General features: G+C 38.7%; 1 protein-coding gene across 2 annotated transcripts in view; it reads left to right on the top strand.

Moving 5' to 3' along the window:
• Window positions 1-12,088: 12,088 nt before the first annotated feature.
• The window catches only part of LOC105380254 (eye-specific diacylglycerol kinase), a 126,592-nt gene continuing 114,674 nt past the window's right edge, over window positions 12,089-24,006 (top strand). For both annotated transcript variants that reach the window (XM_038112088.2, XM_048625079.1), the window contains exon 1: window positions 12,089-12,302. The gene's annotated coding sequence lies outside the window, so the exon portion shown is untranslated. The remainder of the gene's footprint in view (window positions 12,303-24,006) is intronic.

The following is a 24,006-nucleotide window of genomic DNA, read 5'->3' on the forward strand; positions in this document are numbered from 1 at the left end:
CTCCTCCAGCGTTTCCGCCATAATAACTATGTCATCAGCAAATCGTAGATGAGAGATATATTCGCCATTGACGTTAATGCCCAGTCTTTTCCACTCTACAAGCTTAAAAACATCTTCCAGTGCACAGGTGAACAGTTTCGGAGAAATAACATCTCCCTGTCTCACGCCCCTTTGCAACTGGATCGGTTTTGTGCTATGTTCGTGTAATCGAACTGACATTGTGGCAGCATTGTACATACATCTCAACACCTCGATATAGCGATAGTCTATATGGCACCGCTGAAGGGATTGAAGCATCGCCCAGAGCTCAATAGAATCAAAGGCTTTCTCATAGTCCACAAACGCTAGACATAAAGGTAGATTATACTCCTCGGTCTTCTGTATAACCTGCCGAAGCGTGTGTATATGATCTATGGTACTATAGCCTTTTCGGAACCCGGCTTGTTCGGGTGGCTGGAAGTCGTCGAGTCTTTGCTCGAGACGATTCGTAATAACTTTCGAAAACAGCTTGTACACATGGCTCAGAAGTGCAATGGGTCTATAATTCTTCAATAGGGCTTTGTTGCCTTTCTTGAAGAACAAAGTCACTACACTTCTGCTCCATGCCTCCGGGCTTGTGCCTTCGAGTATGACGGAATTAAACAGCCTCCGAAGTGCTATTAAAATCGGTCTACCGCCGGCTTTCAGAAGTTCTGTCGTTATTCCATCATCTCCCGGAGCTTTGTTGTTTTTTAGCTGTTTGAGAGCTATACTAATCTCGTCTAGACTGACGTCCGGAATATCTTCGGTATAGTGTCGGGTGAGTGGCGCTCGGCTGTCGTGAGCACCGCTGGTAATAGGGTTTTGTGTTGTGGTGTATAACTGTCCGTAGAATCTCTCAATTTCTCCCAGAATTTCGGGCACTGATGAAACGGTGTTGCCAGTGTCGGTCTTCAGTTGGGTCAACAGAGTCTGCCGAACAGGTCGATCTCTAGCAAAGACTTTGGAGCCCTTGTTTTGCTCTATTGCGTCTTGAATGCGCTTGCAATTGTAGCGTCTCATATCGCAACGTCTTGCTTTGGCGATCTGTCTGTTTAGACGTCTGTATTCGACCATATCAACTGAAGACTGCAACCTCATTTCTCTCCGTTCTCTTATGAGACTCAGAGTCCCATCTGAGAGTTTTTGAGGTCCTCGGTTGGTTCGGGACGAAAAATATTTCGATCCTACCTCTCGGACAGTTTCCACAAACCTATTATTTAAATCGTCAACTGTAACGCAATTCTCTAAACATATCAGGCGGTCGCAAAGCTCAGACTGAAAGCTTTCGGGATCCTGGATTTGAGCAGGAGTAGGGCGGAGCGTGGACTTCATTAGACGGGAGCGTTCTATTTTGCAGTTTATATTCAAAGTGCCTCTTACGAGTCGGTGATCGCTGCCGGTCTTAACCCTACTGATCACTGAGACATCATTGAATATGTGCTTCTTATCCGTCAATATGAAGTCGATCTCGTTTTTAGTCTTCCCATCGGGGCTAATCCACGTCCACTTCCTTTGTGGCTTCTTCTTGTAGAAGGAGTTCATCATATAGAGGCCCTCCTTCTCCAAGAAGTCAGCCAGCATTTGCCCACGATGGTTCCGGACTCCAAATCCATGTGACCCCACTTTCGTCTCGCCGCCTTCTTGTTTTCCGAGTTTCGCGTTAAAGTCTCCCATCACCACCGTGAAATGAGTAGTGAGCTTACGCAGGGCAGACGATACGTCTTCATACGCAAGTTCGACCTCATCATCGGTGTGCTTAGATGTGGGTGCGTAAACCTGTATGACCTTCATTGAGTATCGTTTAGATATTCTCAGGATGAGGTACGCAACCCGTGCCGACACACTTCCGATTTCAACGATGTTGTTGACGAGGGACTTGTTGACGATGAACCCGACACCCCCTTGGGACAGTTGGTCGCCCTCCCGGTGGTACAGCAAGTTTCCGGACTGGAGAATTTCCGTATCCTCTCCCTCTCGTCGGACTTCGGATAACCCTATAATGTCCCATTTTAGCTTGCTGATTTCCTCTTCCAGCTCCTCTATCTTCACGTCTTCCCTCAGTGTCCGTGCGTTATATGTTGCCAGGTGCAAGGGTCGGTTGGGCTGGTAGCCGACTCTCTGCCGGAGATTCTTCGCACCCCCTGCCCCGCCGTTACCGTGACCGCTACCGGAGTCCGGGATAGCGGGGCTGCCGGGGACTGGGGGCCGGGGCTTTGTTTTTTCCATCAGGAGGTTTATTTGCCATAATCACCGCGCTTGGCAGGCGTGTTGGTGATTCTCCTTTTTTACGGCGGGAGATCGCCGCCTCTGCTAGGAGAGGAGGTCGGGTCGATTTACCGCCGCCCGACATTCGGCGTTGTCACTCGTTAGCACCACCCAGGGGACACGTGTAGGGTAACTAGGGTTTGTACCTACGGACGTGAGCGACAAGCCCCCCATGGAATTTATCGTCATCATCCAACACTGTTTTACAATATTTACAGTATCTGTTTTAGATAGAGCGACTGTCCAACCAGATCCTTTATCCTCGGCTTTTCTCATGAATATGTATAAAACGTACGCACGTAAAACTTTATGCTTGCTCCATATTATAATAAAAAAAAATATGAACATATCCGATTATGCGAACTGATTAATTAACGATCAATGTATCCGCAATATAACCTACGACATAACATTTAGGCTAGTCGTATGCCGGGTCTCAGATGACGCAGGGCAGGGCAGGAAGCACAGCTGCCGCTACAAAGGTTCTTTATCGACGCAGATAAACGTAACTATATCGCGACTCGCCATACATGCAGCCCCAAATAAGCGCATATCGACGTCGATAACGAACCCGTGTAGCGGGCACAGGGCAGGCAAGACAGGCATAGTCCATGATTGTGAGAGTAGGACAAACAATCCGGTCTGATCTGTGCTGCTCGGCCTGCATCCGAGTAACGAAAAAGCTCAAAATATTCACCATTTTATAAAAGACTGTATAGTACTGCTATAATGAAGCAAACTTAATTTCAACATCCATCCGTATTTAATATACTATAAGATTTTATTATTATGTCTTCGAGTCCTACCTAGTGTTAATTTTATTTTAATAACGCATTTGACTAGTCATTTAGGTTTACCAACTGTACAGGTTCAAGTAATTATGGTATAAAGTATGATGTAATTAATTAATACCTAGGAATGCTATTCCCCATTAGAAGGCAGGGGGCGACCTTAAGGTTAAGATACCAAGTCATTTGACCCCTTTAATTGAAAGTACAACTGTGTCCTATATCCTTGTCTTAAATTTAAAACAGCACAAAATACACTTATGTTAATATTCATGAATGACATGTACGATTCACGATTATGATATCTCAAACAATTTGGAAGTGATTTTGATAACGAAACCTGTATCCAACTTATTGTATCGTGGTATTAAATCGAGCAATGATAAGATTCTAAGGCAGATCAGGAAACGAGACTTCTTTATAGATTGTACTTACCTTAACAATCTAGTTTCCATAATTTCGTAAACACCGATCGTCCTTTTATAAAAACTCTGGACTTTCATTATTCGATAGGTACATGTGTATTTTGAGTAGGTACCTACCATGCAGAAATAACGGATTTTAAATTGAAATATAGAATAACTCCAGATATGGTTTATTATTTAAAATGGTAGTAAATTCTACCTGATAGGTACATATTATTTGAACTTTGTGTCGGTTGAGGCGTAAGTAGGTACATACATAGGGTTTTGTACTAGATGAGTATGAGAAAAGTTACAGCTGTAACATGCGTGTAACTTCAAACAAAAAACGTTAATAGCTAACACCAAAATCGATAGTTTATAGTTTACATTCACCATGATTATGGCATAATACTTGGGGTTATTCTATATTTTATTTACGAACATGCCTACTGCGATCAATAAATACTTAAATTAATTAATTAATATTTTACATAAACTCATGCCCACCTTAATTGGTTTAATGATAAATTATCAAAAGGAGTCGTTCTTATATCATACATTCAATGTGTCATACACGAAGAGTGATTCTGTTTGTTACAAATAAAGGTATTCCAACTATCGACATCGTACCTATCGCAAGAAAGGGATTGTCATAAAATGCGTCGGCAATGCCGATGAAGTGGACGCGCTTGTGTGAATTTCTATACAAAGAATACTGAATGCAATTCGTCCTTTGGTGGACTTATCTTATTATATGAACTGATGATTGACCTCGGATGTACAAACACTTAATTGTTATGATAGGTGTACACTTCCCACGATTGTGGTCCTTGATGTGCTCCATGCCTTATCAGTTAAGAAACCGAATGTTCCATAAAACATACTATTGTTACACAGGTATCTAATCTAGTGATGGTGCCATATTGAAGTTATACCTTGAAAACTAGGTGGAACCTATTTTGTAATACTGTTCTCGCTGATGACTTATCCTAAACGCAAAATTTTCTATTAAATAAATTATAAACACCTTTACCTGCCTGATAATCATAGCTACATAATATTCAATAATATGGATAAATCATAAGGTACCTACAACCTATTACCTACATAATAAGTTTGAAATGTACGAGTGTGTGAATGATGTTCAATAAGAAAAATGAATGTACCTATGGTTGGTAAACAATTGTAATGATAAGTAGTTAATAATAAATTGTGAATTTGAATAATTAAATTGAGTTTTTCTTATCTACCAGATATTTTTTAACCTACTGCTCTAACGTTTACGTTATAACGTAAACGTTAATTTTTACTAGTAGTGCTAGTAGGTACTTGCCATGAATTTATAATAAAAACTTTATCAGTTGGTCAATAACGAATTATATCTATAGATAATAGATACAATTTGGAAAAATAGGAAGATTACTACCTAATATTCCTAGTAACATAGTCATAACAATGTTTTCATACAAACATCAAAGGAAGTGTCCCGAAAATGTGCAGAATCGCTAGCACAGGATTCGATACCTCCGCGTGAATACACACTGACACCTTTGTTCCCAGCCAGTCACACCTCAACCAGTCACACTGTTACTCGTTGGGAATTTTATGTTCAAAATTCCCATCAGTCCACACTCTGTTACTCGTTGAAACACCCTTTTCCTTCATTCCCAACGTGTCACATACAACTGTAACACTGTAACTAGTTGGGACTATGAAAATAAAAATTCCCAACAAGTCACAGTAACTTGTTGGGATTTTCAATGAAGAATTTTCCACCATAGACAAAAACCGATTATAGAATAGAATACACTTTATTTGTACACCCCAAAAGAATAATAAAATATACACGTTGTAACTTAATTAGGATGCGGAAAGCTAAATATCACATCCAGTGGCGTGCTTTGGGAGACGCCTACGTCCAGCAGTGGACTGCTATAGGCTAAAGATGATGAACCTAATAAGGGTACAAAAGGCGGTCCTATCACTAAAAGCGGACTCTCTGCTCTCTGCCAGACAACCTTTGGATGGAGCGAATAAGAGATTAAGGTAGATGGCGCTAGTGAAACCTCATCAAGTCTTTTGAGCCAATACAAGAGTCCAATGGATCTGAATTCCACCATATGCGATAATTATAACTACTACATGGCTGTTATGCAAATTAGTAATATTAAGTTTTAACTAGTTTAAGTTTTCCGAATAAAATAAATAAATAAGTATGTAAGTACTAGATCGGTGTTGGTCCCCATAATATTCGCCATTATTTTGAGATCATCTGCATCTTCCGACAAACTTTAAGTGTTTCTACGAGTAATATCTTTAAGATTTTCTTCTTCGTTTAGAAAATCATCTCGAGATTTAAACGCTTTACGGACATGAAATAAAATGCTATTATCCGCAAAAAGTCATCTCTATTCATTTAAAATATTCACAACTGCTTAAAAAAAGTTCAAAGCAAATTTAGCTTTAAAATGGCCGCCATTTCTATAATATTGAGATTTGACCCCACATATGGGGGTTTTTCTCGATGAAATTACTCGTAGAATCCACCCTTAAAGTTTGTCGGGTCCGAAAAACAACACACTGTATAAGTCACAGTACCTATCACTGGTTAGGCATCATCATCATTCATCATCACTGAACAAATCTTAACGAGTAACGGGAGAACAGTTGGGAATTTTCTAGTTTATGTTCCCATCCAGTTACAGCGGCTGGTTTGGAATTCAGAAATAAATCATTCCCAACGAGTAACACTCCCATCGAGTAACACTGTGACTAGATGGCACACTTTTCATGAAGAATTCCCAACTGTATACAGTGTGACAGGTTTGATGTGTGACTCGATGGGAACAAAGGGAAAAACACTGTGCTCCGTTAACATTGCGTAACGTCAACTGTCACTGGCAAAGTTAGTTCCAAAAGTGACATTTGTTTTTTTCCATATGTTAGGTGGAATTTCACCAAACGCTAAACGTATTTAGTAGCCTGTCATACGTCTGTCAGTTAGTACAAAATGATCCTTCGTGTAGATTCGAAAATAGTATCGAATCCTATGCTCGCGATTCTGCACATTTTAGAATAGATTAGAATAGAATAGATGCTCGCGCCTCTGAAAGGCAAATGCCGGTTAATGTACCTAACTACATCTTTTTTAAACTGTAATAGTCCCATTCTAAATCCATAGATTAGATTACGCACTACTAAAAAAAAGTTGAGAAACTAAATTGTAAATATTTTTCGACCGTTTTGTATCCATGCATCGTTCGACTAAACGATAAAGACCTAGAAGTACTTTGGTAGCTAACTTACTTATCTTTTGTATTAAAATGCAAAGCCTAAAGTTAAACCCGTTACCCTCTGTAACAGCTAAAGACAGAATGAGCTTTACTGTAAGTAACTAAGAAGTAACTACACAGATAGAGTTCGATTCACGCAACATGACCGCTTTCCCCCTGTATTTTATCTATTTCATTATTTACTTGAGCTATAATCGGCTTGGTTATTTCAGGCAACCAACAGCGTCATGGAATCAACCATCTGTATTCGTATCACCTGATGCTATTGACAATATTATGTCTCCATTTTGGTCAAGTTACGTGACTAGCAGTATACTAGAACGTGTCTCAATCCCGCGTGTCGTGTAGTCTGCATGGATGGGCCTGCCCGCCGCCGCCTATTACGATAAGTGCAGAAATGATCGAAGGCAATTTATGAAAGTTTGTGGACAAACGACCGATCACTTTGATTGAAGAGCTTATTTTATTTAATCTGTGTCTCTCGGGAAACGCCGTCATGATGTCCCCTATATTTTATAAGTAAATCTACTTAGCTATAGCCCCACTGTAAGCGGCTGTTCGTCATAATCTCCTCTGTTTATTTAGTCATGAGTAATTGGCGCGGTATTAGGAGGCGAATACGTTTCTTATCATCACAGTTTACGTACTTACGTGGGTGGGTATTAGGTCCGATAAGTGATTCACCATTCATCGTCAAATCTGTTATTGATGGAGAGGGCGTGATAAATGTAGTTATGTTGAAGGTATGTGCTAAAGTACCATGTTAGTGCACATACACTCAATACCATATTTTGATTTGATAAGTTGATCAGTGCCTAAGTACACACTCAATAGAATACTTATGTTTTTTGATAAGATATAATCAGATTACTCGATCTCTTGAGGAAAACTTTTGTGACTCATCTCTAGACAGTTTTGTCATAATATAATATACCTGTATTATATACATAATGCTTTAAAATTTTGCTGCTATGCGCAAATTGGACGTACAAAGTTCATAGTACACTGTACGAAACCTATATACCGACTTTCACTTTGCTAACTCATATAATAACGTATTCAATTAAAGTGAAAAGGCTTCAGAATATTAATCCGAGCTGCCCGATTTCCATCCGCCTCCGCCGCTTTCAGAAAATCCATTCAGAGCCGATGCTAACAGTAGCTGTTAACAGGGTTGTCACTCGCCACGTAAATAGGATCGGGGGGCCACAACGACAACCTACTCTTTAAAGGGATTACGCGGGAAGCCCTGGACGTGCGTTCGTGACCCGCTGTCCACCGTATGCTTATGTTTCATGTTGACTGTAAGTTCACTTCGCTTAATTTAATAATAGTAGATACGTGCAGTAATAATCTTGTACCAAGGGCGGGCTGGGCCAGTCTTCGGGATTGTTTCGTGGTGGATAGTTGGTTAGCTGAAGGTTCAGTGGTAGCGATGAGTGAGCCTCCTGAGATCACGGTGGAGGATTGCAATGGCGTGGAGCAGGAGGCCCCCGGGCCGGAGCGAGGCGATGAAGGGTTAGTTTCATGTCAGCAGTCAGCACCTACTTAAGTAAATTGAAGCTAAATAGGTACTTAGGGACAATGTTGAGTGTGTGCTTGTCTTGAGTTAGACGCTACGATTATATTTTAGAATGTTTAAGTGATATCGTTTCATTTAGTTAAGTTTAAATATAGGTGAGTAGTAGTTTGTATCCATCACAATAAGAAAACTTATAGATTACCGACATTTGGAAGTAGAATCGAAGGGCAATTGGACGAACATAGACCAATACAGTCTCCAATCTTTGCTTTCTGACTTCCATCTTCACCTTAACTACCTAGTTAAGTACGGTCAGGTGCAGAGAAACCTGACCCCCCTCTCATAGTAACAATGCTTCTGAGGGTGGTCAGGTTTCTCTGCCCCTTACTGTACATATTTATGTTCTATATTTTCTCGTATTACCTCATTACCTAGGTTTTAGATAGGGCAGATAGGTTAGACAAATTGAAACGTGGTCATTACGTACGAACAGTCAAACGCAGCGTGGGACGCCCTGCCGTTGGACCGACAACCTTAGGCGGGTAGCTGGTAGGGAGGAGGAAGACCACGGAATGAGTGTTGTGGCGCTTCTTCGGAGAGGCCTATGGCGGGCAGTAGTTGATTATAGGCTGATGATAATGATTACGAATAAACGTAGCATGGGATTCCAGTGGCCCTCTAATCCACCACTATGTGAGATGCACTATCTCCATCAGTGGTAGGTAATTGGCTGATGATATTTATGACTACTAAATAATGATATATAACCTGCTACAACTTTTAAGCAGCCAATTCTTAGATTAAACTTCATAGAAACTGAAGCTGGACTACGCAATCACAGTCATGTTGGAATAAATGGTCGTATAGCATCGTATAGCACTGTACCTAGGTAGGAACCTAATTAGGTCCTAACCTAAATCTGTATTTTTCAATGGAAATAGGAGCTAAACTAGAAAATACTCCCGGACATAGGCTAACATTACCACCTAGATAAGATACCTAGGTAGATACTTGATTGTTCAACCGCTGACATAGCTGATACTTAAACATACTTACCTACTTATGTATACTTATATTACTTATAGATGCCTGTAAACGATAACTTTTTACGTCGTGTCGAATTCCAATTCCATTTCAGAACTCCAACAAAATTTCGGTTGAAGTCCCCCAAAGCCGAACTAACTCCATGTATTATTCAGACGAATAATTGACGGAACTTTTTTCGCCTTCAAAAATTGCTGCAGCTCAACTTTGAATTGGACTTTTCTATTTGTAGATTGGCCATTGACCCCAAACTGGGCTGCCGAGTTCGTTTTTCGAGTGACGTCATGAAAGAAACGTGAGTGGCAAGTGTGGGTACTATTACTTAAGTTTCATTCAGTGGAAGGCGTGCGGTATTCTCACAAAGCCGATGGCAATAAGAGTTTTCAACTTCGTGACGTCTAGAGTATAGGGTCCCTAGATATGTGCCTTGTTACGTGATCGGAGCCCCTGTAGCCTCATGACGACCACATATCCCGCCACGGTAGCTGCGTGTGACGTCACGGCACCCACGCCTGTATTCACTCAGTTAATATATTAATGATGTTAGACTTAGTTTACATAAGGTTTGTTGCTACCCCCCACGGAGCTTAGTTATTCTAGCACACTTTCACCGGTTTGACCCTTCTAGCATTAATTAATGAAATGAATGGACTTAAAATGTTTGGACCTGCATTGCTGTTCATTGCTGAAAAACTTTGCAAGCGACATTCTGCATGTTTTCATGGTAGGTATTCTAGGTGTAGCCCAATGCTGAGATTCTTCACAAAATGCACATAAAGTTTGAAGCTTTCAGAATTATTGCATGTCTGTGGTAGAACTTTCACTCAGAAGTTTTTTGCCTTTCAAATAAGTATATAGGTTTAAAATGTAGAAAGTTAAACATGCAGGATACTCGTGCTTAAAGTTGTAGGTATAGGCATGTGTAGGTAAGAATCTAAGTATATTTATTATATTTATTAGACTTCCATAAAAGTTATTGAATTGAAAAGGTTCAGTTTTTCAAAAGTTTTTTGCATCGCTTATAGTATCCATCCGAGTTTTTACTCTCCAGTGAGCCTGAAAAGAATAGCAGAGATTAATCCAGGAAGCTTTGCGAGTATTATTAAAAATACTTGGGTAAGTAAAGCACTAGCAGATATTACCTACGACGAATAGTTAAAAGCATGCCTAAGCATACTGGAGTAAAATATCAAAGTTGGTTTCCTGGTCCTGAAGAATTACTTATTATATTCATAAACGCATAACAACCATAATTTATAATACAATGATTGTATAGTTTATTCATAAGTATTAGATAAATATAAAACCCCCATATTTAAAATAGCTGCTTTTCCGGCGAGCTTCGCTTCGCCATAAAAAGTTTTCTCGTGGGAATTTCGGGATAAATATTAGCCTATGTTCTTTTTCAGGGTCTAGACTCTAGACCATACGTAGGTACTTATACCAAATTTCATTCAAATGCGTTCAGTAGTTTTAGCGTGAAAGAGTAACAGACAGACAGACAGACAGAGTTACTTTCGCATTTATAACATTAGTTAGGATAGAAACTAAATTAAAATTCCAACTTTTTTTTTCATAAATACAAGTTTAACCTTTTTTCATTATAGTTACCTAATTAATACAAGGCTTGAACTAATTACATTTTCAAAGGTTAGGTACAAGCGTTATAGGTAGGTAAGGTTGTAGTCCCGCTATAAAGCAAATAAGCAGTTTATTTATAAATCCTAATACCTGGAATCCCTATAGTCCTTAACAGCTCGTGTAAATAAAGGCCTTATTATGTACGTCGTGATGGTGATATATGTACGTAAATTGAATACACACAATAACCTATTCTTTTCAGGTGAGTCGTGTGCCTCGTAGTGGTAAGTAAACACTGGACAAGGCATCTCTACACAATATACACATACATAATAAGTACATAGTACACATGAATATAAGTGCGGGTCAAGATGTAGGTACCTACGTATACCTATGTACCTGATTATATAGTAAGAGCAGTTGCCAGGGAAAACCGAATGAGTGTTCATATATACACTTATCGTAGAATATGGCGTGTATTAAATGCGAACATTGACTACTGTATTTGTATTAAGTTATTTTGTTGTCAAGACTTTATTTTATTTAAATGTATCTAACATTTACGTTTTTATTGCTAACTTTAATCCAACATACCTAACTTGAATATGAACACATAGGAACCTACCTAAGTGCCGCTGAAACTGAATTTTCGAATGCGTTATGTTTACTGACTAACCGCGTGCACGTGTTGTAAGCATTACTTACTTCTGATTCCGCTGCAGAAGTTTATAGCTAACAGTGAAAAAAACACGACGCGAGAAATATCAGAAAACTTTCCATTTTAATTAATACCTAATTAACAAACTGCCAGCCTATACAATAGACTTGCCAACTTAACATTTCCCAACAAGTTTGTTTTAACGAAAATACAAAATCGTTTGCGAAAGAAAATCGTTTAAACTCTTTTCAGTTTGTAATTAGCCTATTCAAGTATTCACCGACAAGCCGACCGGGCAGCGAGCAAATCGACAGCTCAGCCGATTAAATCGTTCAGCAAAAATATGTTCGTGAAAAATGAATTAGCATTTCCATCGCGGGGGTTCGGTAAACACTCTATCGTGGGAGAGCGCGAGTAGGAATTTCAGGTATTTAGGGGTAGCTAGGGCGGGCGCGGGCGGGCGCGGGGGCGGGCGGGGCCTCGTCGCCGCCCAGCGCCAGTCGCAACACGGGACCGCTCAGGGCGCCTGCTTCCCGCTGGACAGCGCTAGTGACTCGCGATCGCGTTCGGAACTATTTGCCGTCGGTTGGGACTTGCGTGGTTTTGTTTGTGAGCTCGGAGCTGGCGGTGCCGGGAGCGCGACCTGCAGCCGGGCCCGGCGCCATGCCCCCCCGGGCCGCCGCCGCCGCCGGCTGACCCGCACGCACCGCAACATCGCGTCAGCTGGTAAGTCCACTTGTTTTTATTTACAAACTACCTACCTGACTACAGGTAATTTTAACGAGAGATTGAAAACACCTTTTTTAAAAATTTGATTCAGTTTTTTGTAAATAAGTATATAAGTTTGCATTGTTGTGCCTACCCACAGGTTGTTTCGAATACATTTTTGTTAGTGTAACAGAGTGTAACTATAATAAGTAACTACGAGATAGTAATACAGCAAGCCTATGAAGTACTACCTAGGTTTATCAATTTGTAAAATAAGTTCCAAATTTAAAAAGTTATAAGTACATAGGTAATATAGGTATCTAACCTACCTAGATACAGCAGTCATTTGGACACCTATAAGTATAGGTAGATATGATTAGTAGCATTTCCCAACCTATTGTCTTGCGCATTATGAGATGAACCTGTAGGATTATAATTCAAAGAAACAAGTCATAGTATAGTAGGTATGGCTACTTAGTTATAAAAAGTTTATAATAAAGTTTATGTGGTTAACTCAAAACCGTGACTCCCATGATGGTTAGAGGAAGAAAATACACGAGCTAACAAACCACTAGTAACTTTAAATTAAATTCTATTAGTCAAGTGGTCAAGCCAGGTAAATAGTAATAAAAAAGTAAAATCAATAAATAGTAGGTAGTATGTATAATATTGAACACAAAATTTTACGCAACTTTTTAGTAAATTTAAAATATCTTCTTCTTCTACTTAACTACTTACCTAAGTATTTTTGTCAGTATGCCAATGCACCTATTCTGAAAGACTGCCTTCAGCTAATTCATTGATACAACTCCATCCCATCTATCTGTCCACTTCGTTTACCTGACCGCCCATAAATTAGCGCCCCGTAGTCCCCATAGTGCGGTGCACGTCAGGGCAGGATCGAGTGTGGCCGCCGCTCGCCCGCCCAAGAATTCTTCTTGTTTCATGAATGTTAGCGAGCGATGTATTCATTATACGAGTACTTTATTTTTACCGAAGCCCGTGATCAGAGTTCTTTTTAGGGTCTCAGCACATATTTAAACGTAACGTAATGGGATCGCCTTCTTTCTGTCAGCCAGGCGTTCGCGAGCTCGCGTTCTTCCTACTGGTTGACAGAAGAAAACGAGGCGATCCCTTTACGTTACGCTAATTATGTGCGGTGACCTTTAAAGTTTGACTTCTGGGCTTCTGTACCCGTATCATGAAAAACCGCAGCATATTCTATTCGATAGTCTATTCGAAAGTGCTGTCAACCTGTCAACAACAAAATGGCGGTGTATTGCGGTGTACAGATTTGCGAAAGTTTGACAGCTATCATTCCATAGGTCATTGTCAGAATAATATCATGTACTCTGTGGTCATTCTTTTCGAAACTCATTCGAAAGGTAAAAAGTGTTCGAAAGTGCTGTCAAGTTGACAATAGTCGCACTCGCATTCGATTCTATTCGTTAGTTCGAATTTTCATGATACGGGTACTGATTATTACTAATTTTTTTGTTTTATTTATATAAGTAGTCTAGTATGCACTTATGTTAAATATTACAGCACTTTACAATGAGTGCGCTTTACGTGCGCTGAATTAAGCTTTCTTTTGTCTAAATTAAGTTTATGACAATATCACTGATCTAAAATACATCAGGTGGCTTTCAAAATTAAAGCACCTATGAAATTCATTTGTACCTAACAGTTCAACCTAAATATTTACGTTGAAAATGTTTTATTGCATTCAGCACGGTCTTATTTTTAACCGCTTTCAAAAACAAGAAGGTTCCCAATGTTCTGTCTGCTTTGTATCGTATTGTATTCATGCCGAAAGATCAATTTGAATACCATCAAATGTAGGTGTAGATGAAAATACTTAGTTATTTTTTTAGAATGTGGCTCTCTGAGGGTCTGAATTTCAATACCTACTAAAGTAGCTTTTGATCGAATTTCAGTTAGCATATTGACACTTTATGAGCTTGTTTTATGGAGAGAAAGTACTTAAGTAACTGTTTGAGGGTTCACGTAAAAATATTACGATGTATAAGTATGAGTAAAATAAAATTCTTGTTTTAGGCAGACGGTTTTTATATATTTTGTGCAGCAATCATATTTACTGATTCTCTAAATTTAATACTTAACTACTACTTTGTAGATAAAAGGAAGTTATTACCTACACTGCAAATTGTACTTACATTTTGTAGTTATACTTACCTACTCGTATCAATCACATTCCTGTCTGTTATCACGACTCGACTAATTCCACCCTATAGACATAACATAAATATTTTTGTTTTACTTAATATATTTAATATAACACATACCTACCTAGTAAAATAACTGTAACACTGAAACAGCTACAACACAACAAAACAAAAAAAAAACGCGAACGTTTTCAAGAAAAACGTCCTAAACCAACAAGCCCTGCCAAAAAGTTTTCCACGAAAATAAAAGGTGGCAGGGCGGAGTAACCTCGGTCCACACACAATCAAACATGATTATATTATGTCAGCCGTCGTCAGGTAGGTCGGACCATAATATATCCCTGAAAGCTGATCCCTATTGAACTCGCAAAGGTCACTGCAAACGTGACCACGGGCCGGCCGCCGATTTCAACCGTCTTTAGTAGAAATTCTATTTAAATAGCTATGTGGGACTTATTCAGAGACCATTTTCTTTTGTTTTATATATAATATAATGACTTACCTTACCATGATTTCACTGCCATCTTGGTACTGGTTAATTTAATTTTGACTGGTTCGAAACTATGGCTTTCTACTCGACCATTTTCTATCCTTGTTAGTTTGTTTGCCATGGATTCGTAGCCAGGAACTATGTGAAATAGTCCAGTTTTATAAATACTTATATGATAGAGAGATATAAGTTGTATGATAGACACTGTCACTGTTACATGTGGCCTAGCTAAAGTAGAATGAAAAGTGAAAAATTATGTACCTATTGAACAAAAAACTTATATTATAGGTTTTTCTTTGACCGCTTCGGGTCGAAGGTTCCTTTCTAGCCTTTGGATATTTTCTGTTTTTTTACAACCTATTACCCTGAAGCGTCGTTTTTCTATAAGTGTTTCCCTTGGGGTTTCCGGTATACCTACATAAAAAAAACAATCAAACTTTTAACATTCTCATGAAAATCGGTCTCTCGGTAGCTGTAACTTTCAATAATATCTAACGACTGGTAGTTTCATACGATTTGGCAGATTGCTTCTTTTTGATCAAAATCTTACCTACTATTTGGGTTGCGCTGGGCTGTCACACAGTATATCTATTGCTGTCTGTACATCTCAGAAGGTTGGATTAGGTTCGTTTATTGGGAAATCTGGATCAAGGTAAAGTAACTTCAAAGTAACATGGAGGTACGAGTACCTAAGTAGGAGCTGCTCTTATTATTTTGTTTACATGATTAAATGGCTTTGTTTGGTTTGTGAGAAAAATAATGAGGCTTGAATGGATTTTCCGTGTATTTTTTACGACGCTAACGCTGTAACCTTTAAGTAGATTCCAATAATAATTGTGTTTGTTCCTATTCAAAATTAAACAAAATGTAAGTGGGTATCTTATACAGAGATACCGCTGATTGATGAATGTACAATTAAATAATTATATCTAGCATAAGTAGGTACTACTTACCAAGAAATAAATGATAAAGGTGGTGAATAGAATAGAATAGTGGGATTAATTAAATTCAAGGTGAGAACTTACACCAATAATTAAAATCACGAGATCGAAAACTGCATTCATATAAAATGCACTGCATCTGCCAAACTGGAATGAATATTCAGGGTAGCGACGAATTTTTCAAAACTAAGCCATGGCAGCTGAAATGAAGGGTTATTTTAGAAAGTAGCGTCTTTGTTTCAACGCGCCCCAGTGACGATCGAGGCATTCTCTGTGGAGCGATTCTATCAAGATATTTACGATGAGATTTATTTTCCGATAGTTGCCAGTTCGTCAGTCACTTAAGTACTATTATGACAGGTAGGTAGATACTTATACTTACGGCTTAGTATACCACTTTTGCAACACCTGTATAAATCGTGCTAAATACAATACAATAATCTTTATTTGCACACCATAAAAAAACTTAAATCTAACTTAAATAACAGTGATGCACAAATGCCGGTCTTATCGCTAAAAGCGATCTCTCTCTAAATATTGTTACTTATTGTTACTTATCAAAAATACATATTTTACAGCCGCGCCTGCATAATACGGTACTAAATACGGCAACCAACTGTGAAAACTAAGAAACAAATAATAATACAAATGAATAAGTAAATAAAATAGTGGAGCGAAATGAAAGAAGTCTTCACAAACGAGGCATGGCAGAGAATACGCGCATGCACCGGCCTCGCCGGCCTGAAAAGTAATATTTTTTCAGCACATCATTAGTGAGTGCTGGTGGCGCCCCCGCACCCCCCGCACCCCCCCCCCGCACCCCCCCGCACCCCCTCGCCTACTTTAACTAGTAAGTAGTCGAGGGCTGGTCAAACACCTGCCTGAAATGGAGGGGCTCGACGTTTTTTTAATTACTTTTATATGGATCCTATATGGATCCAAGCCAAGCGTATGCATGGGTTGGGTACTTCCGGTTACTAAGTAGGTTTGAGTAGGTAATTATGATTAATGAGAAACTTAACAGCTAAGCTGCTAGTAGTTTACAAAAAAGTTATTGATTTTTACCTTCAACGGAAGTTGTACATGATATTTGATAGTCAAACGTTTAGTGAAGTTAATAATCCAACCCGGCGAATCTCGCAGCCCTGAACCCATCATTAAGCTCTAAAGAGATATGATTTTAATTTTAAATTACTCTACTAATTGCAAACTAATTGATGCGGTTAATGAGTGGGGGTCGGATGTATGCCGGGCTCGTGTTACGCATTTTAATATAAATATTAACTATTAAACTTCAGTTATAAAAAACATAAACTTATACTTACATTTACAGCATAATTTAAGTTTCACGAGAGCTTTTGTTTGTGATGATGAGCTGGCGCACGTAATAACCAAAACAAAAGGCTACACCAAATACGCGGGCATCGATATCGATTTTATAAACTTGCCACGAGTTCGAAATTACATCACATGACAAAACTAATCTAACACAAACAAAGAGTACATACAATACAATCTAACTTGTCCTGTTAACCGGAACTCGGGTAACCTATAGCGCAGTGCGTACCTGTAACTCGTATTCAAAGCTTACAAAACTATTTCCTCGGGATTTGTGCCAGTGAGCAGGCAGTGCCTACCGTGTGACAGTCGGGTGACATGCCCACTTATCTCAATTCCCCTACAGCTCGGATTGTGCTCTGAATTTGAATCAGAATTGGGGATTCCGGGTTCATGTGTATTTTGGGGAGCACGAGTCATCCGCCGGACGATCCGCCGCTTGAGTACTTGTCAATTACCGTGTGACTGGAATCCAATGATAGGTTCTCTCACTACGCATGCCAATAACAAAAGGCACCTTACCTCGCTTTTAGAAGAGCGTTCACGATTGATTGACGCATCGACTTTAGAGCTATAGGTATTACTTTATTTATATTATGTAATGCACCCTGGGCAGTCAGCGACTGTCAACTAATCTGACTGGCTATTGCTCTGTTCCGTCCGGCCATAGAACAACGCCGACTCGGGTGTTCCGGCTTTGAATTCTATCACAGACACGCTAGGAAGAAGATTGATTTTCACCAAACAAATTAATTTAAAACTTTTATACTTATTTAGCTCTAACTTATTAAGGTATGGCAAGAGAGTCTGCCAACGATATTTAATTAATGATTCAGTTGTTGGTTTGTAATTTTACAAGGGAAAGGTAGCTATCAATTTCAGCAACTTCTCTACAGGGTGTTCGCTGTTCGTTTCCACACGGGGCGCGGCCGCGGGTTGCTCTACCACGCCGCCGTCATATGCAATGTGATATTATTATTGTCGCTCGTAAAATATTTCGGCCCTCTGGTCCAATTTATAACAATCCTATTGAGATCAGCAGACTCAAAAGACACGGTCAATAAGAAGATAAATAGCATTCTCTAGTCCTTTATTATCGCAATAGGATTCATGACCGACACGTACGACTAGACAGAGTACATGCAGGAGCGAAGTTATTCACGCTCACACAACATGTGACCATATGAGTCTCCTTAAATAGGATAAGTAGGTATTCATTCACCGAGAATCGAACTCACTATCTCTGCATGTAGGAAAGCTAGACTACACTAAACTTTTGAGCCTCGACATTAACACTATGTACACACATAAGAGGGGTAGGCTGAAGTGACTGCCCATTTCCCGAGTTCTACGTACTCGTTCTCTGAATCGACCCATTTAAAACAGCGCAACAAACATTGACAGAGAATAAAAAATTTATAGCCCATAAAACGAAACTGGATTCAAAGTTAAAAATAAAGTTATGTTGAATTATTCAGTTTGCCATCCAATGTTTTATAGGCAGAAAGCAATCCGTACCGGATAATGTAAATAAGTAATGGATTTAATTCCATGTTAATTTTGTAGGTAATCTCACTTGTTGCACCGTGAAGGTACCTCACTTTCGAAACGACTTTTCACCACTCATAATTTTTAAAAACATATAAGTACTTACACACTTTTTCCGTTTTCAGTTTAAACTTTTTTATCAGCGTACATAAAATTGTACCTACCTCTACTTCTTGATGTAAAAAACTTGAAAGCGATGTAAATGTTTCAGGCAAATTGTGTTCGCCGGAAAACCTAGTTTGCATTTAAACAAAAATATAAGGGCCGCAACAGACACTTTGGTATGCTAATTCGTAAATAGCGTTGTGCGATGAATTCGCGTAGTGTTTTTAAAATGCTACAGAGCATTATGAAAGCACTCTACGCCTCCTGAAATAGCTTTGTGATGTGATGAGAAATGTCTACGTAGTATAGATAGATGGGGTCATGGATTTGAATCCCAAACAGTCATTATAGGATTTTACTCAGATCTAAGTAAATGTTTTTCTTTTAGTCTGAAGAACATCATGTTACAAATAATTTATATGAACGCCAAATAATTTTTTTTTTAATTTTATACATTGATGTTTTGCAGCCAAAAACTATTAAAATTCCTCCTTATGTCAGTTTTTTCGTGGAAAATACTGAAATTATGTGCTTAAATATTGGTAAGTATAAATATAGGTATCGTCGTTGCTTAACTATGTTTAGATTTGTTCTCCTAAGTAGTAGGTGTATTGACATCTATTTCATGGACATGGAAAGGCTTTTTAAGAGCACAGATTAGCTCTATATCGTGCCGATTATTTTGATAACATACAATCTTTGTTTGACCAAAGCTCGCTGCAATATTTCAGTTTTCAAAAGCTTGTTTTGTGAACGATCCTGTTTGTTGACGTAGGTAATTAACGTAATATTTCGATTTTGTAAAGACGACTAGATAACGAGAGTTGCACTAATGACACATAGAGTGATCGTAATGAGAACGAACGGACCACCTTATGTGGTTAGAATATCGAATAGCCCTACAGCCTCCATGCTCATTCCACTCACATGCTGAATGCTTGTTCGTCATTTGAATAATGTTTATGAATAGTCCTAGTCACTCCCCAACGGCAATCAAGAGAACTTCGCACTGCATACAACAATTGAGTATTGGTAATTTCGGTCCCGATCGGTATTTCAATTTACTCTACTGTAATGTAGAGGTAGACGCGGGATGGGTCGGTAATATCGGGAGAATTTGATTCAATTGAATTCCGTGAATCTGTTATATTGACGGTACCTATTTACGTTTAGCAACAAAATAATGTTATGTGGTTATAGTTGACCCTATTAAAAATAAAATATATTCAGTAAGTAATATAATATCCACAGGTTGTCCAGGGCTTGTCTGGATAACATGAAAAGTATGAAAACACTAGAGAATCTCTCTGTAGCGTAGGCGATACGCCGGGGGCCGGCGCCGCTCGCGCTCACGCCCCGACGCTTTCGCCGTCGTTTCGTGAAAGACGATACAACATTGCTCTGACGTCAATGTTGCTTTATGACTCAATCTTGTGTTAACTGAGCTCTCTCCCAGCTGAGTGCAGGCCGCTCTATAAATATCCGACCAATTTACATACACATGCTTTAACGTACGGATCCTTTTGTCTGTGGCGCCTCGTGGGCCGTGCGGAGACCATTGTCCAGCTGGGCTATAATATAGTCTGTGCCTATATCGGCTATCGATGCTGAGTGAATGGCCGTCTAGGCAGAGAACGGTTTGCATTAATTGTTTTGCGGAGATTGAGTAGCTGCACCGACGCACAATTTCAGAGAATGAAACAAATCCTAAATAACTAAAATTAGATGCTTTTGTTTACGGTTGCCGATTCGGCAGTCGGCACACTTCTGGAAAATACCTATGTATACCAATTACCTACGTGAAAGAACTATCCTAAAACATTGTTCAGTTATTTAGGATTCAGGTAGATTAAATACCTTTTTAGAAAATACAATGTTTAATTTGCTTATGGAATAGCGTTCATTTATCATTAAATGTTACGTATGTATTACTTATATTATTGCTTTAATTGCTCAAAGTAGACCCTGAGTATCGTGAGATTCACGAGTACGTAATTATTAGACATAGCTGTGTGATTGGCTGATTCGTCGTTCAGTAATACTTAAGTTCATAAGCTTAGCTAGGTATAATCGGTATCGTGACACAATCGACGTGAGTCCCTAAAATCATCATATAAGTAAATAATCACGGTTATTTGTTTGTGTAAAAGCCCTTCATTTGTAAACTAGATCAAGAGCTGTTCTTGCTGTTTACTTCAGACTTTCTCTCTTTGCTTCCTCATATTATACCTCAAATGATTCTAGGACGACCGAATGGCGTAGTGGTTAGTGACCCTGACTACTGAGTCGATGGTCCCGAGTTCGATTGCCGGCTGGGGCAGATATTTGTTTAAACACAGATATTTGTTCTCGGGTCTTGGATGTGCCCGTAAAATGGCAATAGGCCCGCCCCCTATTACATTGGGACTAACATAACACTCTGGCGAAAAGTGGGTGCAGCAATGCACCTCTGCCTACCCCGCAAGGGAGTACATTAGTACAAGGCGTGAGTGCGTGTGTTTTTTTTTTTTTTTTGATTCTATATAAAAATTTGGATATAAAAAATCCTACACCAGGATCAAATAGGGAGCTCCAGTTAAAATAGTCAATAATGTATGATTTACTACTTTGATTCACGACTGGTTACCGACATAGCTGTTAAAATATGCGGGTAACCGGTAGTGGTTGGATAAGGAAGGCCGAGGACCGAGTGTTGTGGCGCTTCTTGGGAGAAGCCTATGTCCAGCAGTGGCTGGCTGATGATGATGATGATGATGATGTATGATTCACCAACCTACCTGCCAAACGCCAAACCTACTTCACATTCCCATAGTACCTACCTATGTGTGTCCCGCGTTCTCTTTTGGTTCTCTCTTCATTATTTAATTTTCTTACTTTGTATTTGTCAAATTGATGTCGGCGCCGGAAATTGGGGTCGAGATTTTCTCTTTTTTACTGAAGTGATCCAATAAAAATAAAATAAGCTGTCCCTTCAAATATAATAAACTTAAGTATACTTTTACGATAATAACGCTGTAGACCCTCATGTTATCCAATGTGGCTTATTGGATCTATTGGCGTTGTCTCCTCTTATTGCCACTTTCTATATTCTGAATTAAGTCACGCAGTTGTCTGATTACTAGGAAAGGAGCTTCCTCGAGTGACGTACAAAATGTAGATACCTACATGATATGTAGAGGTATACATGTACCTATGTCCCACACACCATAATTAATCAGTAATCTCATCAACTGAAATCGTATCAGACTGGCTAATATTTTCTGACGGTGACAAACGTTAGTCCAACTCCAGTGTTTATCGCCGAGACGTGAAGATAGTGCTATAAAATTTAATTTCTTCTTCTTTTTTAACCGACTTTAAAAAAAGGAGGAGGTTCTCAATTCGTCGGGATATTTTTTTTTTTTTATATTTTTTTTTATGTATGTTCACCGATAACTCCACCGTTTATGAACCGATTTTGAAAATTCTTTTTTTGTTGTATTGGGTTGAGCTTCCAGGTGGTCCCATTTTTTTTTCAGAATTTTATCTCACCCCTAAGGGTGGGTAAAGGGGTAAAAACAGGGTATGAATTTCCATTTTGGACACATATTAACCGATTCTAATGAAATTAAGAACGTAAATATAGTTCTTATAACAATAAAATATGATGGTGACCTTGAGCTGATCTGATGATGGAAACGGAAGGCAGTCAAGGGAACTCCTCAACGGTATATAGCAACTACCTCGTGTTTAGGCTTGAATGATTCGTATTGATTAGTAGGACTTTTTGGTATCATTTGCATCTTACTTTTGATTTAAAATTATTGCAAATAAACTAAAAACTATAAAATAAAATAATAATTTAAAAAAATAAAAAACCGACTTCAAAAAACCACTAAAATGTAAGTAATAATTTAAGGTTTACACAAATTATATGTGACAGTACAAATATACCTAAGCAGGAACTGTTCTTTTTTGAAGTTGGTGCCATATTTCTTCAGATTACTTTGTCACTGCACCAACATCAAAAAAGAACAGTTCCTGCTTAGGTATATTTGTACTGTCACATATAATTTGTGTAAACCTTAAATTATTACTTACATTTTAGTGGTTTTTTGAAGTCGGTTTTTTATTTTTTTAAATTATCTTCAGAATTTTACTGCTGGTCGTAGGCGCAACGCCACTGGATGCGATCCATAGCTTTCCGCAGCCAATCATAACCAGACACCTTTCGCAAGACGTCACCCCATCTAGCCGGAGACTTTGAGAGAATTTAACGTTAATAGTAATACTAAAGTAATAGTACTTAATAAATTTATAGTTAGTTAAGCAAAAAGTTACAAAAAGCTACTTGGCGACTCCAGTTAAATAGACCTGAAAAGTTGTGAGTTACACTAAAGGTTTCCCTTTTATCCAATTTAATAGTTTCCGAGCTCAAGGAATCTTCTTATTTCAGGAGGAAGACGACAATTCTTTCTTCGCATCCGCTTTCTCGAAACTTAACTCTATCACAATTTGTTCATGAGGACCACTGTATCAAGTAACGACTAATACTTGAACCCTTTGAGCACCGGATTACTGTAGTAAATGAATGAATGAAAGAGAAAGTCAAACCCGAGCCGGAATAAATTATATTGGAATAAAAAAAATTATGAAATATACAGGGTGTTGCAAAATTGGTATACTAAGCCGAAACCTACATGTGCAGCATGTTATATCTAAGCCCGAAACTGAAATCAGAATTTTTAAAAATTCGCGAAAAAAAAAAACCATATTAAAAAAGTCACGTGACCAACAAAGTTTCTATGGAAAATAAAAAAAAAATATTCGCGAATTTCCAAGTTCTGATTTCAGTTTCGGGCTTAGATATAACATGCTGCACATGTAGGTTTCGGCTTAGTATACCCTTTTTGCAACACCCTGTAGAGTGAAATTGGTAAATTCCGACAGATTTACGATAATCCTATTATTAAATATTTTAAACTACATACTTACCGAATTTATATCTAAAAAGGAAACAATTCTAGGCGAAATACTCACCTACTCTCTTCTTCAATTTAAAATTACAAGGTATACTAACTTATGAAAGCGTATAGCTGAACGGAGCCCATTCCCAGAGAGTCCAACTTACTCCA

The sequence above is a fragment of the Plutella xylostella genome, chromosome 13, assembly GCF_932276165.1.
Source record: "Plutella xylostella chromosome 13, ilPluXylo3.1, whole genome shotgun sequence".
In the NCBI taxonomy this organism is placed as follows: Eukaryota; Metazoa; Arthropoda; class Insecta; order Lepidoptera; family Plutellidae; genus Plutella; species Plutella xylostella.